The sequence below is a fragment of the Helianthus annuus genome, chromosome 15 (assembly GCF_002127325.2).
Source record: "Helianthus annuus cultivar XRQ/B chromosome 15, HanXRQr2.0-SUNRISE, whole genome shotgun sequence".
In the NCBI taxonomy this organism is placed as follows: Eukaryota; Viridiplantae; Streptophyta; class Magnoliopsida; order Asterales; family Asteraceae; genus Helianthus; species Helianthus annuus.
Genome location: NC_035447.2, coordinates 7,287,249 through 7,304,164, shown reverse-complemented (window position 1 = coordinate 7,304,164; position 16,916 = coordinate 7,287,249). Strand labels below are relative to the sequence as shown.

Genomic DNA, 16,916 nt, shown 5'->3' with positions numbered 1-16,916 from the left:
CTCTGTAATTTGCAGGAGCAAATTCTTCAAAAACTGCTATTAATGATCAATTTTTATACCTTGTTTTATCTTTGCACTCATCTGTTCACCCTTAAACCAACCCTTGATCCTATTAAACCTCTGTTGACTTACCAAACATCTATTCACACACAATTCAACATCAACATATAATCTAAATCAAACTCAAACAATAAGTAAGTAAAAGTAAAATGCAACAACAAAGATTCATAAGATTAAAATTTATTCATGACATTAAAAGACCAATAATTACATAACATACTGAACAACGAAACTTTCAAATCTAACAAAAACAGCAATAATTAAGAAATTTTAACTTCAACTCCATTGATTGCTGAACCTCTCGATGTATGTCCTTCAGCATCGCCATGAACTCCACGTCTCTATCACCGCACTCTATATTACTCACAACACAAAGCTCACGAACAGAAGTTGAAGGCATCCGCATCAGATTTCTGGAAACCTGCTCTCTCGTGAACAGGCCAACTTGCAGTCCATCAAAACATCTCTTTAGCTCTCGAAGAGTAGCCCTATCCTCATACACCTGTTCCTCAATTTACCTGATAAAACGCTGCTTTAAATCTTCTGATTTTGCAGAAGTGTATGACACCATTTCAATAAAATATATTACTCAAGTGGTGTGAAAGTATGATATCTTCATAGGAAAACGTGATGAAAAACAGGTGAAGTGGTAATGAGTATATATACTGAAATATATAACAGTGAAAGAAATCATACTTAAACTCATTGTACATTTAATAATCTAATCAATCAAAACTTGTAGAATTAATATAAACATATTAATTTATATTTCAAAACAGCAGTCTTTTAATGCAAAAACCTTTTCAAACCCCAACTTTTATGGGAAAACTATAAAACTAAATATCAAGAAACCCAAGGGACAAATTTTAGAACTTCAAAGAAAAAAACAGATTATCATAATTACAATTAACCTCTTCATTTACCATATAGACGCTTTTTTATAAGACCCTTCATGCTTATTGTATCATTATTACTTTAAATGACATGTTTATAAGTCTCTTTTAAAATAGAAGGTCGAACTAACGACTTTTATATAAAAGTTTCTAAACTTTACATACGACATTCACCATCTTTTCCAAAACATATTGCTCAACCCAACATACTTAACTTTTAACCATACTAACTGTCTAAACAAAAGTATGAAAATACAACATCAAAACATTATATGACAAAAGAAGTGATTTCAATTGCGGAAGCTTCTTTGCGTGCGTGTTCGGTTTACTATATAGCTTGATCTTCATCCGCAAGTTGCTATTACTACCTATGACCAAAAACAATTCAAAACATCAGTTAGATAAGTTATAAGACGGTTTAAACAAGTTCCCATGGCCAAAACAAGCAAAAATCAAATTTTTTTGCATCTGGGGAGCTGTCGCGGGGCGCGACAGAGCACCCCTTAGCTTACGCGGGGCGCGAAGGCCGTCGCGCTGCGTGACAGTGTTTAACATTCGGCGTCGTGTGACGCGACCACTCTATTTCGGCAGAAAGTACACTTTTGCAACCTGCACATTCCCAGCTCCACTCACATTTACTAAAACGGACATAACTTGTCCGTTACTGATCCGAATTAAGTCTCGTTTCTTGCTACGTGACCGTAATTCAAGGTTCTATAACATGGAATCAAAATCCTACTTTCACCTAAACAAATTTCTTTCATTTAAGCCTTCGGATTACTGACATTTTCAAAATTATTCGACCCGTTTCAATTTATGAACCATAGAAATTACCTATGGGCTCCAAAACATTTATAAAAGCTTACACCTCAATAATACTTATATTCTTATGACACATTGTAATAAAACTCAAGTGCCGTTAACGAAATATACACGTATTGATCAACCCGTTTATCTAATTTAATTATATTCATTGATTTAACTCACCAAGGATTAATACTTAGTGATTTTGACCCGTTTGATCTCTCTAGCAAAATCCATCGCCTTTTTAGAATCAAACTCATAGGATTTGAGTCGATTTGACCCATTTACAATTTCAAATGGAATCCACCATTTTCATCGTTTCTATACTTCTGAAATTTCTACTTTTCCTCGTTTGGATACTACAAACGAAATCCTTCGTTTTTAGTATTATCCAACGTTATAATAACTTGATTATTGATCAACAACTAAGCATAAAATGCTAAAACAAATATTACGAAGCGAATAGCTGCGTACCTTTTCAAAGCTTTTCTTTAAAGCGGTTATCCAATCCGCCTTGTCCACTTGATGATCCACCCAAATCGCCTATAGAATTGGATTCAAATATATCACTTAGAATCTAGGTTTCAATATTCAACCTATCATACTTTTAACTAAACAATTTAGCGATTATTTCATATCATTCAAGCAATCCAATTCTTTTAGACATTTCATCGAACATTTTAAGGGCATAATCATTATAACACCATTATCATGTTCATGATTAACTAGTTTAACCATATCAAAGTATCATTGGCATACTAATATGACTAGAACACCAAATTAACACTTGAATTTACATCATATCTATCTATTAACATCTATACCACAAGAATTCAAGCAATTTTTACAACACCCATATCACATCAACATGACAACCATTAAAACAATTAGGTTATGCCATGAATTGATCAAATTATTGCCTAAGACTTGCTCCTAGACTTATATTCATCTTAAATTAACCATAACATCCATCAATTCATCACTAATTGCTGTTATGAGGATTTAAGAATCATCAAGACATCTTCATATATCAAAATTAAGCATACCTTTTGATCCCCTAGTGTTAGTGATCGAGATTCTAGCTTAAAAGTGACTCCTGATTGAATTCCTTCTTGAGTTTGAAGTAGAATTGAGGAAATTAGGGTTTTGAGAGAACTTGGGTTGCTCCTTGGGTTCTTGATCGAATAGGATATACACAAAATGTATATCCTGATGTTTATCCAGGATTTTTAACAAATAACTTTCAAGATGTAAATCTTTCGCCTCTCAAATTTCCAGGTTTTATAAAAAAGGTTAAAACACTTTAATTTCCCCATCTTTTCTATTAATATTATAACTAGGTTTATTATTCCTAGTTGCTATTCTCATTGTTTTATTAAGATTTTTTTTATAACTTACACATGTTCACTAACATATAAATCTAGTTTAAAAATTTAGAGGTGTTACAAGTCTACCCCCCTTAAAAGGATTTCATCCTCGAAATCAGAATACGTACCAAATAAGGAAGGGTATAAGCATCTCATCTCCTCTTCGGACTCCCAAGTGGTGTCCGATCCCTTCCTATATTCCCATTTGACTTTAACTTGATTAATCTCTCTATGCCTTAAACTTTTGACTTTACGACATAGTTAAGTTTATCGTCAACTTCAATGTCGTCATAGTTTACATAAGCTGTTTCATCAGCTAAGCACTTTCGTAGGTGTGAAACATGAAAAGTGTTGTGTATACTACTCAATTCTTTCGGCAATTCGAGTCGGTACGCAACCTTACCTATCCGCTCCACGATTTTGAATGGTCCAATAAATCTTGGACTCAATTTTCCCCGTTTTCTAAATCGAATAACCTCTTTCCATGGAGATACTTTGAGCATAACCATATCATCCACCTGAAATTCAATTGGTCTTCGTCTTTTAGCCGCGTAGGACTTCTGCCGATCTTGAGCAGCTTTTAAATGAGCCCGAATCACTTCAATCTTTTCATTAGTGATACTGACTATATCCTTGTGAGCTAATTCTCGTGGACCCACTTCATCCCAGCACCCCAGGGTTCGACACTTTCTGCCATAAAGCATTTCATACGGGGCCATTCCAATACTGGAATGGTAGTTGTTGTTATATGAAAATTCAGCTAGTGGTAGATAGATATCCCAGCTACTGCCAAAATCGATAATGCATGCTCGTAGCATATCTTCAAGTGTCTGAATAGTTCTTTCACTCTGCCCATCAGTTTGCGGATGATATGCGGTACTAATGAATAATTTGGTACCCATCTCTTCTTGAAAATCGCGCCAAAAGTTCGAAGTAAAGCGCGTATCTCTATCTCATACGATAGACACCGGTACTCCATGGCGAGAGATAATTTCATTTGTGTATACTTCCGACATCTTCTCAGAAGTGTATATTTCCCGAATTGGAAAAAAATGAGCACTCTTGGTCAATCTGTCAACTACTACCCATATAGCATCAAATCCACGTGATGTTCTTGGTAGTTTAGTTAACAAATCCATAGTAATGTGCTCCCATTTCCACACCGGAATATCTAACGGCTGAAGTTTACCGTAAGGCTTCTGGTGTTCTGCTTTTACTTGTAAACAAGTTAAGCATTTTTCCACATACTTCGTGATGTCTCGTTTCATTCCAGGCCACCAATAATTTTGTTTCAAATCTTTGTACATCTTGATAGCTCCCGGATGAATAGAATAGCCGGACTTATGGGCTTCGTCAAGAAGAAGAATTTTAACATTGCAAGTGTTTGGAACCCAGATTCGGTCGAAATGGGTTTTTAATCCATTAATATTATCCTGCAAGTCTTTAAGCTGACCCACTATTCTTTCCTTTTTTACATTTTCCTTTTACAGCTTCAGTTCAAGTAACCCTGAGGTCACTATTAACTGCATCGACTGCACCCGAATAGGTGACTATTCTTCTTTCCTACTCAGTGCATCTGCAACTATGTTGGCTTTTCCAGGATGATAATGAATTTCACAGTCATAATCCTTCACCGTCTCTAACCAACGCCGTTGTCTCATATTTAACTCCTTTTGATCAAAGAAGTACTTGAGACTTTTATGATCAGTGAAAATAGTGCATTTCATACCATATAAATAATGCCTCCATATTTTTAAGGCAAAGACTACCGCCGCTAATTCCAGATCATGTGTCGGATATTTCTTTTCATGAATCTTTAGTTGTCTTGAAGCATACACGATCACCTTTCCTTGCTGCATAAGTACACACCCAAGACCAAGCTGGGATGCGTCCGAATAAATAACCATATCTTCAGTCCCATCTGGTAACGTTAACACAGGGGCACTTGTCATTTTTTCTTTAAGGATACGGAAGGCATCTTCTTGTGCACTATCCCATACAAATTTCTCATATTTACGGGTCAAGTTAGTTAATGGAGTTGCAATTTTGGAGAAATCTTGTATAAATCTCCGAGAGTAACCCGCAAAACCTAGGAAACTTCTATTTTGGACGGATCTACCGAAACTCCCTCGGCACTAATAACATGTCCTAGAAACTATACTTCACGTAGCCAAAAGGCACATTTTGAAAACTTTGCAAAAAGTCTCTCACGCCTAAGCGTTTCAAGTACTTCACGCAAATGACATTCAAGATCCGATTCGCTTTTTGAATATACAAGAATATCGTCGATGAAAACAATCACCGATTTATCTAGCATTGGCTTGCAGACGCGGTTCATAAGATCCATGAAAGCCGCAGGCGCATTAGTTAATCCAAAAGACATTACTAAAAACTCGTAATGTCCGTAACGCGTTCGGAATGCGGTTTTCTGTATATCTTCTTCTTTTACTTTCAACTGGTGATAACCCGACCTTAAGTCGATCTTTGAAAACTGACTTGCGCCTTGTAATTGATCGAATAAGTCGTCGATCCTAGGAAGTGGGTAGCGATTCTTTACCGTGAGTTTGTATAACTCCCGGTAATCAATGCACATCCTCATACTTCCGTCTTTCTTCTTTACAAATAATACTGGCGCTCCTCACGGAGAAACGCTCGGTCGAATAAATCCTTTGTCTAAAAGGTCTTGTAATTGCGACAACAATTCTTGTAGTTCCGATGACACTAATCGATAAGGAGTCTTGGCTACCGGTTTCGCGCCCGGGACTAATTCAATACCAAACTCCACCTCACGCTCTGGTGGTAACCCCGGTTGATCTTCCGGAAAAACATGTTTGAAGGAAACTCCACTTGTCGTTACAAGGAAAATGAATTTAAATTATATGAAATCATGCATACGTATAAATGTATGGAAAAGGTTCAATATGTTGTGTGTGTGAAAAGAGAAATCGAAAGTAAACTCGAGTTTGAAAGATTGCATCGTATAAATAAATAATAGAAACACATGTTTGACCAAAGTTTGGAGTGTTCCAAACGGAACTTTGACTAACCAAAGTGGTCGAAAAGTCTTTTGAATTTGAGGAGCATGTTTTGGCCTAATAGGTAAAATACTCTCGCCGACAAGTCGGTTAACGGTATTTACCCTTCCGGTTACTACATGTCCCAAATCAATCGAAATTTCGAGACTTGGCGGGATTTATGAAAAAAATCAAGGAGTGGAACTAGTCGCCAAGGTGCGGGTTTCACCCCTATCTTGACGATTTCGTATCCTAAGTGTGGTTGGTACTCGTCGGGTCAAAATTTAATTTCAACACTATGACAAGGGTCCACTAGAATTTGAAATTCGAATTTCTCCATCAAGGTGAGTATTTCACTCCTAACTTGGTGGTGAATTCCGTGTAAAAAGAAAGGTAGAAGGATTGAGAGTCATTCACCAAATTGTGGGTTTCACGCCTATTTTGGTGGACTCGTCTCGTTTGTGCAATATGTGTGTTGTCGGATTTAGAATAGTCGAGTAAAACGCGTGAGGAAAAGTGTATATTAAAGATTAAACAAACAAGTATAACATGTCAAGAATATCACAATAAAAGTGAAATGATGAAACGAATATTAATGCATAAAAAGTATGTCAAGAACACACATAAAGGATAAGACGATGGAACAGGTATTAACACATAATAAAAATAAGTATAGCATGTTAAGTGTTAACGCATAAGTGACACATATGCTTACAAGATCAAGAGAATAAATAAAAGCAAATAAGATAGCATGCAAGTAGTTTTTTTGTAAAACGTACGAATAAGGCTCTAGAACTATAGACTAGGTTAAAGCATTCCTACTTTTCGTAATTCCCTATAGTTATGGCTCTGATACCAATCTGTCACACCCCAACCGATGGCGGAAACATCGGAGTGAGACGAAGAAAGATTGCTCATCACACATAATGCTATTTGTGACAATATTTAATAAACCGATTTCATTTCATAAAGTAGATTGTCAACATTACAAAAAAAAATTCAAATACAACAAGTTCAAAGAAGTATATAACAACATAAGCAAAATTGATACAACGATTAAACCTAAACGTCTATATGTGTATCTAGGCATCAACGCTACTTCATTTCATGGCATCATCATCCTCAACCTGTAACATGTTTAAAATAAAGTTCAATGCAAAAGCAAAGGCGAGTATACAAGTTTAAGCATAAGTACAAGTATAAGTATAAGAGATTAAAACGAATCCACATGGCAACTTAGTTTATACGAGATCAACCTATCGTGGCATGCAATATTATTAGCCAACCTCTGTTTACGCAAGAAAGTTTAATTAATTCAACATGACCCAAGTTTAAGGGGGGCGGTGCGTTACTCCTATAGCGCTATACATATCGAAGGGAGGCTCGTGAGAGCTAATGACTAAAACATATCACATAAGTATAGTCCACGTAAGCATCAAGTATCATAACATAGTATTCATGTATAAGGATTGTTTTGTGCATTGCATAAAGAATAAGTTTAAGTGTAGTTTAATAGTAAAACATGTTACACCCCAAAAAGTGGTAAACATAAAAAGGGGGTTGCGAGTATACTCACATAATTGCTAAGTCTTCTGATTCTCCAAGTATGACGAGTTGAGAGATAAGAAGGATGGAACATCGAAGTCTCAAGATTATGAGTGGTTACGATTGCGACTCCTAGTAAAATAACGCACGAGTAAAGGTTGGAACAATTCAAGAGAACGAACGAGAGAGTTTAGCCAAGATATTTAAAATATCACGAACTTACTATTATCTAATAGTTAAATAAATTAATATATCTAGATAATTTATCTCACTATTAGCCTTTAATGTTGTAAAAGGGACTATAATGAATTATTTATTATTTTGGAGTTTATTATAAAATAGAAAGGAGTATTTATTTTTATAAATTTACGGTTTATAAAGATTCTTACAAGGAAAGAATTTTAGATGAAAACTCGTTTAATTAGTAATGGATTTAAGAATTAAAGTTTTTTTTTAAAGAACTTTTAAAAGAACATAAATTATAAAGGTTTTATTAAGATATTATATAAGTTTTGTCAAAATAACTATACATTTATCTCTAATTTATAAAAATTAGTCGAATTTGATAGGTTTCGTTTTATAAAATTTTCCACGTTTTGTGTTACGGAATTTTACGAAAAACGGACAGAGTTTCCTCTGTTTTTGGACGATCCCAACGATACAAGTCGTCAATGTTTTTGCCAAAATTCAACAATAATAACACAATGAGTATTTATATGTATTCCAATGTATTTTTTTTAAACAGTATATGGTTTCGTGATAACAACATACAAAACAATAATATATAAAATATTTGCGTCGCTAAAATATCAGGCTTCGTGTTTAACTCGATGGCCCGAACCCGTAGCCAGACTGCTCCGAGACCTCGGTTGACCAGCGTTGACCAGGTTTGACCGACAGTTGACTGTTTGACCGGAAAAACCCAACCGAATACGATTGTGAACCGAGCCCACTGTAATCGAATCGACCAAAACAAATCAAAACGGAAACTGATTTTTGAAACAAAACTGAAATTTAAACGAATAACGCTCAAAATCTGACTAACCTGAACAGAAACGAGATTGAACCGGCTGGCCTGAAACGAAAAACAAAGCTGAACCAATCCAGAGCTAAACCCGACTAGTCCTGAACGTGCCGGAACTTGAACATAGCTCGAACGTGAGCCAAACGCATCTTGAATCTTCACCAAATCTGAGGCAAATGTAACCTGAACCTGATTGTAAGTTGTTAGAACCAAGGTCGCCACCGCCGCCGTCGCGGCTCCGCCGTCAGCGGCGGATCATTGGCGGGGACGGCACTCCGCCTCTCTCTCTCCCTCGTCTGTGTGGTTGCCGCCATTCGCCACCACTGAAAGGGTGGTGGCCGGCGATTCAATCAAACAACGGGGGTGCGCGGCTACCGGAATACCGGTCGGAGAAGAAGGGGAGTGGGTATGATTTGCAGGTGAAAGAAAGAAGGATCAAGTGTGGGTGTGGTGAGTGAGTAGGGTTTGCTTTTGTGTGTGTTTGTCATAGTTGAGATCGAGAGGGAAGCAAGACAGATCTAGGTGTGTGTTTTGAATTTATGAAGGTGTGGATAAGATTTTGCAAGTGTAAGATGGTGATGGTTTCCTTGTGTCTGCAAGAACAAATTGAGAAGGAGGGGATGATTTAGTGTGAGTTTGTAGTGGATAAGGTACAGACAAATTGAGATGAAAAAGGTGTGAAGCGGCTGGTGAATGAAATGAGATTAGGGTTAGTTTTCTTTATATACTTAGGTTTAGTGTTGGTTAAGTGAGCTTTGGGCTTGGGCCCGAGGCCCACAAGCCCATCTCGTGTGTTAAGCGGCCCGAAAGCTCCTACGAACTCGTTCTCAAAACCCGAACTCCATAAAGTGTCGTAAAATAAAAGGCGTAAAATAGGGTCGGTTCTCAATGTTGGACACATTCGTTCGTCGGTTGCGTAAACAGCGTGTAAATTGACTCGGTTGTCGTTTTTAACTCGTTTTTTTTCGGTCTGACATCAACTATGATTCCAAAAAGAAATTTACGGAGATGAACACGTACTCTCTAGAAACATGGAGATTCGGAAGTACGGGGCGTTACATGTTGGGATTTCCAAGATTCTTTATTAAGTTTTATTTTTATTTATTTACAATCCTATTCGTCATGATTTATTTAAAACATATCATAAGATAAATTACTTATTAGGGCATAACATGCCTTTTTAAAATTCCACTTATATACAAGTTCACATACCTCACGGGGGATCACTCAACACTCGGCCGAAGATGTAGTTTTGTGAATCACTCGAGAGCGGCATGGAACTTACTCCTACCATAGGCTTGCCAAGCAATCAATCCTCCTCCTTTTTAACTATATACCTTTGTAAATATCAAGAGAACTTTTGGGGGTGAAGGGTTAGGCTTGGGCTAAAGGTGGGTGGTTGGGTTAGTGGTTAGTAAAAAGGGCGAAAGGCGTAAAAAGCATCGGTTTTTCGGAAGACCTTTTTATTTTTCATAACTTTTTATTTTGATGAAGCATTTCTTTCAAACAAATTTCTTTTTGATAAACTTGTTTGTATCCTTTGGCTTCATCATCATCATCATCATCATCATTTTTTAAGCAAGTCATGAGAAAAACCGAGCCTTGTTACTAAAATATAGGGTTTAAAATGAAAAAGTGTTTTGGTGGGTAAAAGGGTGTTTGTTTTGGGTTAAGAAAAGAAAAGGTTTAGGCTCAAAGGGGTTAACTAGGGGGATTTTGGGTAGGTGGTAAAAAGAAAAGAAAAATAATGGTGTAGAAATAAAAAGGGTTAGTCCTAATGCCTCCATCATTTACTTACTCGGGTTTAAGTTGGTAAGGACCGGGAATGTATAGTCGTGGCAAGTTCTAGAGTCGTAAGAACCAAGCGGCTATTCACACAAGAAACGAAAAATGAGCATTTAGTTTAAAGATATGTATTTGTATGCTCAATAAAGGCTCAAAACTCACTTTTTGTGGGAATGGGTTTTTATGTGATCAAATATATATAATCAAATTTTAACTAAACTTGTCATGCCGTTTCATAATTTTCTTATGTTGGTTCTTTTTATCACGACGCTATCGGTTGTAAATTTGTAAAAATATAACCTTTTTTAGAACTTGAAATTCCCAAATTAAACCTAGACAAGTAAAAAAATGAATTTTTTTAAAAAAAAAAATTGGGGTGATTAGAGGTTCCAATAGAGTTTTGTGTAAGGCTTGTATTTAGGACTTGCAAGATTCAAAGTTTTAGCATCCCCCCACACTTAAATTACACATTGTCCTCAATGTGTCCCAACAATAAGTTTTTAGGTTGATTGAATGTGTAAAAAGGTGTGAAAAAACAAAATTTTATGTTACTGGGCGTCTGGACACGGCCCCGTGCTCGATGAGCATGACCCCGTGTTCAGAGTACCAGTAACGAAAACTTACAGAAGGTGGACACGGGGGCGTGTTGGCTGGGCACGACCCCATGTCTGGCAAAAATCTGCAGAATTAAACAAACAGCAGGTCTGGGGAAGTGGGCACGGGGGCGTGTTGGCTGGACACGACACTGTGTAGACAATCTGCAAAGGTGAAAAATAGGTTTCTGGCTCCGGTTTTCCTGTCCCGGCTTTAGTAGCACTAATGTTTAGTGATCTAAGCCTCGTATGTACCTGTTTTATCAATAAACACTACACCAAATCATAGCAAACATCCTAAATTACCATAGTTCAACATCCACATCACAAAGTTAAAAAGAAAAACAAATGCGGAAAGTAAAAAAGAATTAAAGGAAAGTAAATTGTTCAACACACGGCACGCAGGCCGGAAATTGTTCAAAGAAAAGTGGGTTAACCTGTGGGACCTCCTACTAGCTGCTCCTGCCTCTACTCCACCCGCCTAGTCCATGTCTTCATCCTCATCATCACCTCCTCCTTCGTGCCCCGCCATGTACTCCCGGATGTTCCCGATGTCATCCTGAATGTCGGAGATGTTTCTCTCAATTGCTCTGACCCGGGTGTACGTGTTGGTCGCCATGTTATAGGTGTTCCTGGTGCACATGAGGTTTTCCTGCAACAAATCATGTAAACTTTGGAAGTTAGGATTGGCCCGGATCACCTTGGGGCTGGTATTGGTATTGAGGAGGTTGTTGGAACTGTGGAGCGTGAAGGACGAGTGCCTCTTGCGGGTTCCATGCATGCCCTTGGACTCGTTGGAAGCTAACCGACCGTCTTTGGCTTCATAGATCAAGTTCATGGAGCGGCAGATGTGTATGTCCACTCTTCCCAACCATGGACTCCTTTGGAAAGACCGAGGCATGTTCACGAAGCGCTTGAAGAGACGGTATATCCACCCCCCGAAGAAGATAGGGGTTGGTGGAGTAGCAAGCTGGTTCCAATGCATGTTTCGGAGCAAGAGGTACGGAACATCGAGGTGTCTGCGGGTGTGAATGCAATGAAGAACTATCAGATCTCTCAGCCCAACAACGCCACTGCTGACTAAGAGAGTAGGTGAGGACCCGATGGATGTAGCGGTAGAGAGGGTCCCTCAACCTAGTGCTCTTAGTGCTGCTTAGGTTGTATTGCCCATCTCCTATTTGAGCCCAAGCGGCTTAGCGTTTGTTTTATGATAATTCTCGTAACCCTCCGGTGTTTTCTTCATTACCCACATCTTCTTCCGCATACAACCCCACCATCGACCCAAACTGTGCCATCGAAATTGAGTACTTGGTTCCCCCACATCGGAATTGTTGGTGCATGCGTCTGTCGACTTCGTCTTGTATCGAGTCTTATATAGGGCTAGTTAGATCAGGGCACGAAAAACGAGAAAGCAAGTATTAGTGGTGATTCCGCTTGAAATGACATCAGGTCATTTTCAAGCGAAATCATATATATTCTAATTCCGCTCGAGCATTAATGCTGATTTCGCTTGAGTTTAACATGTTAATTCCGCTTGAAACGTGTTCAAGCGGAATCAGAATGCCTATATATAGGGGCAGTTCAAGCAAAATCATTAGAAATTTTCCGGTTTGAGCCACGAAGTGCTGCCAAAGTGTCGTCACGCTGTATAACGTCTTCTAATCAATAATATCGACAGTTTTAGTGATAATATTGCTGAATTGATCTCAGTTTGTCTCTTTCCGCCGTTCAAACTGAGCAAAACTCTTCTGATCGACTCGTTCGGGTCCGAAAACGATCCTACAGGAATTCTACCCCCTCATTATCAAATGGGCCGCACCTTGAATTGAACACAAATATGCTATAGAATTCCAGAGTATATTCGGGGACCGAGCGAAGGCGAGTAGTAAGGGCGACTCTCAGCGGCCCGGTGACTAGGTTGTTGAAGCGGTCCCATTGGTTCACTAATCCCAAAAGATCTGTGCACACTTGTCTTGGGTATTCCTCCGGTCTGGTTCGAAACAGGTCGTATCTTGCTTTAGCATCGAGCTCACTTGCATTGAACCTTGTGAATTTCTTCGACATCTGAAAGAATACACCAAAAGTTAGCACGAAACAGTGAAATTATTAGAGAAAACTGAAAACAGCTAGCAGGACACGGCCCCGTGTTCAGCGGACACGACCCCGTGTCCAGGCGTCTGTTACTCAAAAACTTCATTTTTCGAACCGGTCCCGAAACCTTGAAAATTTTTGGTCCAGTAGGTGCGGTTTTCCCTGAAAATGAAACCCCAAGTGTCGTTTTTCCCAAAACAAACTGTTTACCACTTCAATTTTATCTTTTTCGGTTCAAAAACAAGGGTTTTGGTTTTTGTGAGAAATCGGGCGAATCTATGAACAATACAAGTGGATTTACTTCCTATAACACTAATCTAAACTATTGCTAATAGATTTATGCAAAAAAATTGAGGTTCGTTCCGGATGAAGTTCAAGAACCCTAGATTTTTCCCCAAATTTTTGATGTTTTAACTACATGCAATTGCTTAATCTAACTACTAATGATGATAGAATCATACCTTGATGTTGTTAGAAGTAGAGGAGATGCCGAAATTCTGCGGAAAAATCGCCTGAACCAGAGAGTTTTCGGGGAAACGGGGCGTGTGGAATAAAGTAACTGTTATGAAAAAGGGGTTTTATCCCAACAGTCGCGCGGACACGGCCCCGTGTCCAGCGGACATGGCCTCGTGCCGAGCAATATATATATATATATAGGGGAAGGTTCTATGCAGAACACTAAATATTGCGAGAACACGCAGAACAAAATGAATTACTCATTTTTTCAATCCTAAAAACCTAGAAAGTAAATGAAAATGTTATAATGTAAGATTTATTGTTTCTCACACTAGAATTTTTAACAAAATATGAAAAATCTTTAGTTTTTAAATAACCTACACACATGTAGGTTATGTGTAGGCTAAATTACCTACATGTATGTAGACTATGTGTAGGGAAAAATATATGATTTTTTTATGTATATATAATACACATATGAATGTAAGAAACATAAAATTTAAGAAATATGAACCTTAAATCTCAAAATTTAGCGATTTAGAGTTGTTCTTTTTGTTCTCGCAATAATAAGTGTTCTGTAATTATCCTTAAATCTCAATATATATATATATATATATATATAAATTTAAGAAATATGAACCTTAAATCTCAAAATATATATATATATATATATATATTTAGTGCTCGTGTGAGTGCCCTGTTTTCCCAAAACTTGGATAGAAGACTTACCGATTAAGATGTCAAGCCACTTGTTCGTAACTTACCAGGTATGATATTGATGCTTTTACTCTTCGACCGTTTGAAGCAAGATTTCTTCCTCTTCATCCTCAATGAATCCTTGATAGAGCTTCAGCCATTCGCTATTGACTTTGAATGGAATTCCATTCCGAGATTTAATTTCTACTGCACCATGTGGGAAAATATGGGTGATGGAAAAAGGTCCTGACCACCTAGACTTTAACTTACCAGGAAACAATCGCAGTCGTGAATTAAACAATAGAACCTGATCTCCTACTCGAAATTCATTAGCTTTTAATGTGTTTATCATGCAAATTCTTCATTCTTTCCTTATAAATTTCAGAGTTAGAGTATGCATAATTCCTTAATTCGTCTAATTCGTTTAATTGACAAAACCGATTTTTACCTGCAAATTCCAAATCTAAGTTTACATTTTTAATTGCCCAGTAGGCTTTGTGAGCTATTTCTACTGGCAAGTGACAGCTTTTTCGATAGACGAGCTTATATGGGGTTATACCTATTGTTGTTTTATAAGCAGTTCGAAAAGCCCATAAAGCATCATCTAATTTATCGGCCCATTCCTTTTTATTTAACCCTACGGTTTTTTTCAAGTATTCGTTTTAAATCTCTATTAGTCACTTCGGCTTGTCCATTTGTTTGAGGGTGATATGCTGTTGAGACCCTGTGATAGACCCCATATCTTGTTAAAAAATTTTCATGTTGATGATTACAAAAATGGGTTCCTCTATCACTTATTAATGCTTTAGGTGTGCCAAAACGAGAGAATAATTTTTTCAGAAATCTTACCATGACTCTTCCATCGTTTGTTGGAAGTGCCTCGGCTTCGGTCCATTTAGACAAGTAATCTACCGCCACAAGTATATATTTGTTTCCTTTTGACGGTGGGAAAGGTCCCATAAAGTCGAGTCCCCACACATCAAAAATTTCACAAACAAGAATGCCATTTTGTGGCATTTCGTTTTTGGAAGAAATATTACCTGATCTTTGGCAAGCGTCACATGTCTTAACAAGACTTTGGGCGTCTTTGTAAATGGTAGGCCAATAAAATCCTGAATCAAATACCTTTCATGCGGTACTAGCGGCACCATGATGTCCTCCGTATGGACCTTCATGACAATGGCGGAGAATTCTTCTTGCCTCGCTACCATGTACGCACCGTCGGATGAGTTGGTCGGCACACATTTTGAAAACATAAGGATCTTCCCAAAAGTAATGCTTTACATCAGCAAAGAATTTCTTTCTTTGGTGATGTGGCCATCCTTTGGCGACTATACAGCTAGCTAGGTAGTTAGCATAGTCGGCATACCATGGTTCTTGTATGTATTCCACCATTTCTAGGGACTCTGTTGGAAATTTTTCATTGATTTGCTCGTCCCTGGTTGCCTCCAAAGCTGGGTCTTCTAAGCGCGAAAGATGATCTGCTGCGGTGTTTTCGGCTCCTCTTTTGTCTTTTATTTCAATATCAAATTCTTGGAGGAGTAGAATCCACCGAATCAAACGCGGTTTAGCATCCTGTTTCTTGAAAAGGTATCGAATGGCTGCATGATCTGTATAGACTATTATTTTAGAAAGAACAAGATAAGAACGAAATTTATCAAAAGCAAATACCACAACTAGTAACTCTTTTTCAGTTGTTGTGTAATTTTCTTGTGCATCGTTAAGTGTTTTGCTAGCATAATAAATTGGGTGAAAATGCTTTTCTTTTCTTTGTCCCAAGACTGCTCCAACTGCAAAGTCACTTGCATCACACATGATTTCGAAACGTAATTTCCAATCAGGCGCTATCATGATAGGTGCATTGACTAGCATTTCCTTGAGTGTTAGGAATGCTTGATTGCAATCCTTGTCAAAGATGAAAGGGGAACCTTTTTCAAGTAATTTTCTTAGAGGCCTTGAAATTTTAGAAAAGTCTTTGATAAACCGCCTATAAAATCCGGCATACCCTAAGAAACTTCTGATTGCTCTAACGGAGGATGGTGGTGGTAATCGAGAAATAGTGTCTATTTTTGCTCGATCAACCTCCATTCCTTCGCTTGAGATTTTGTGACTGAGTACTATTCCCTCTGTTACCATGAAATGGCATTTTTCCCAGTTAAGGGCGAGGTTAGTTTCCTCACATCAGGATAGCATTCGTTTAAGGTTATCGAGGCATTGGTCGTATGAATTTCCAAAGATAGAAAAGTCGTCCATGAAGACTTCCAATGTCTTTTCTATCATGTCATGGAAGATGGCCACCATGCAACGTTGGAAGGTTGCAGGGGCATTATATAGACCAAATGGCATGCGTCGATAAGCAAAAGTTCCATAGGGACATGTGAATGTTGTCTTTTCTTGGTCTTCGGGTGCTATCGGGATTTGAAAGTAACCTGAAAAACCATCTAAGAAACAATAAAATTTATGAACGGATAATCTTTCTAACATTTGGTCGATGAAGGGTAAAGGAAAGTGATATTTCCTTGTTGCTTCATTTAACCGTCTATAATCTATACATACTCTCCATCCTGTGACGGTTCTCGTTGGTATTA

At 37.8% G+C, this 16,916-nt stretch overlaps 1 long non-coding RNA gene across 1 annotated transcript; it reads right to left on the bottom strand.

Moving 5' to 3' along the window:
• Positions 1 to 1,134: 1,134 nt before the first annotated feature.
• On the bottom strand, positions 1,135 to 7,866 carry LOC110909556. The gene is made up of 3 exons (XR_002575446.1): positions 7,715 to 7,866; positions 2,232 to 2,300; positions 1,135 to 1,321 (listed from the first exon to the last, which is right to left on the bottom strand). It is a non-coding gene; the product is annotated as an uncharacterized LOC110909556 (long non-coding RNA).
• Positions 7,867 to 16,916: the final 9,050 nt, after the last annotated feature.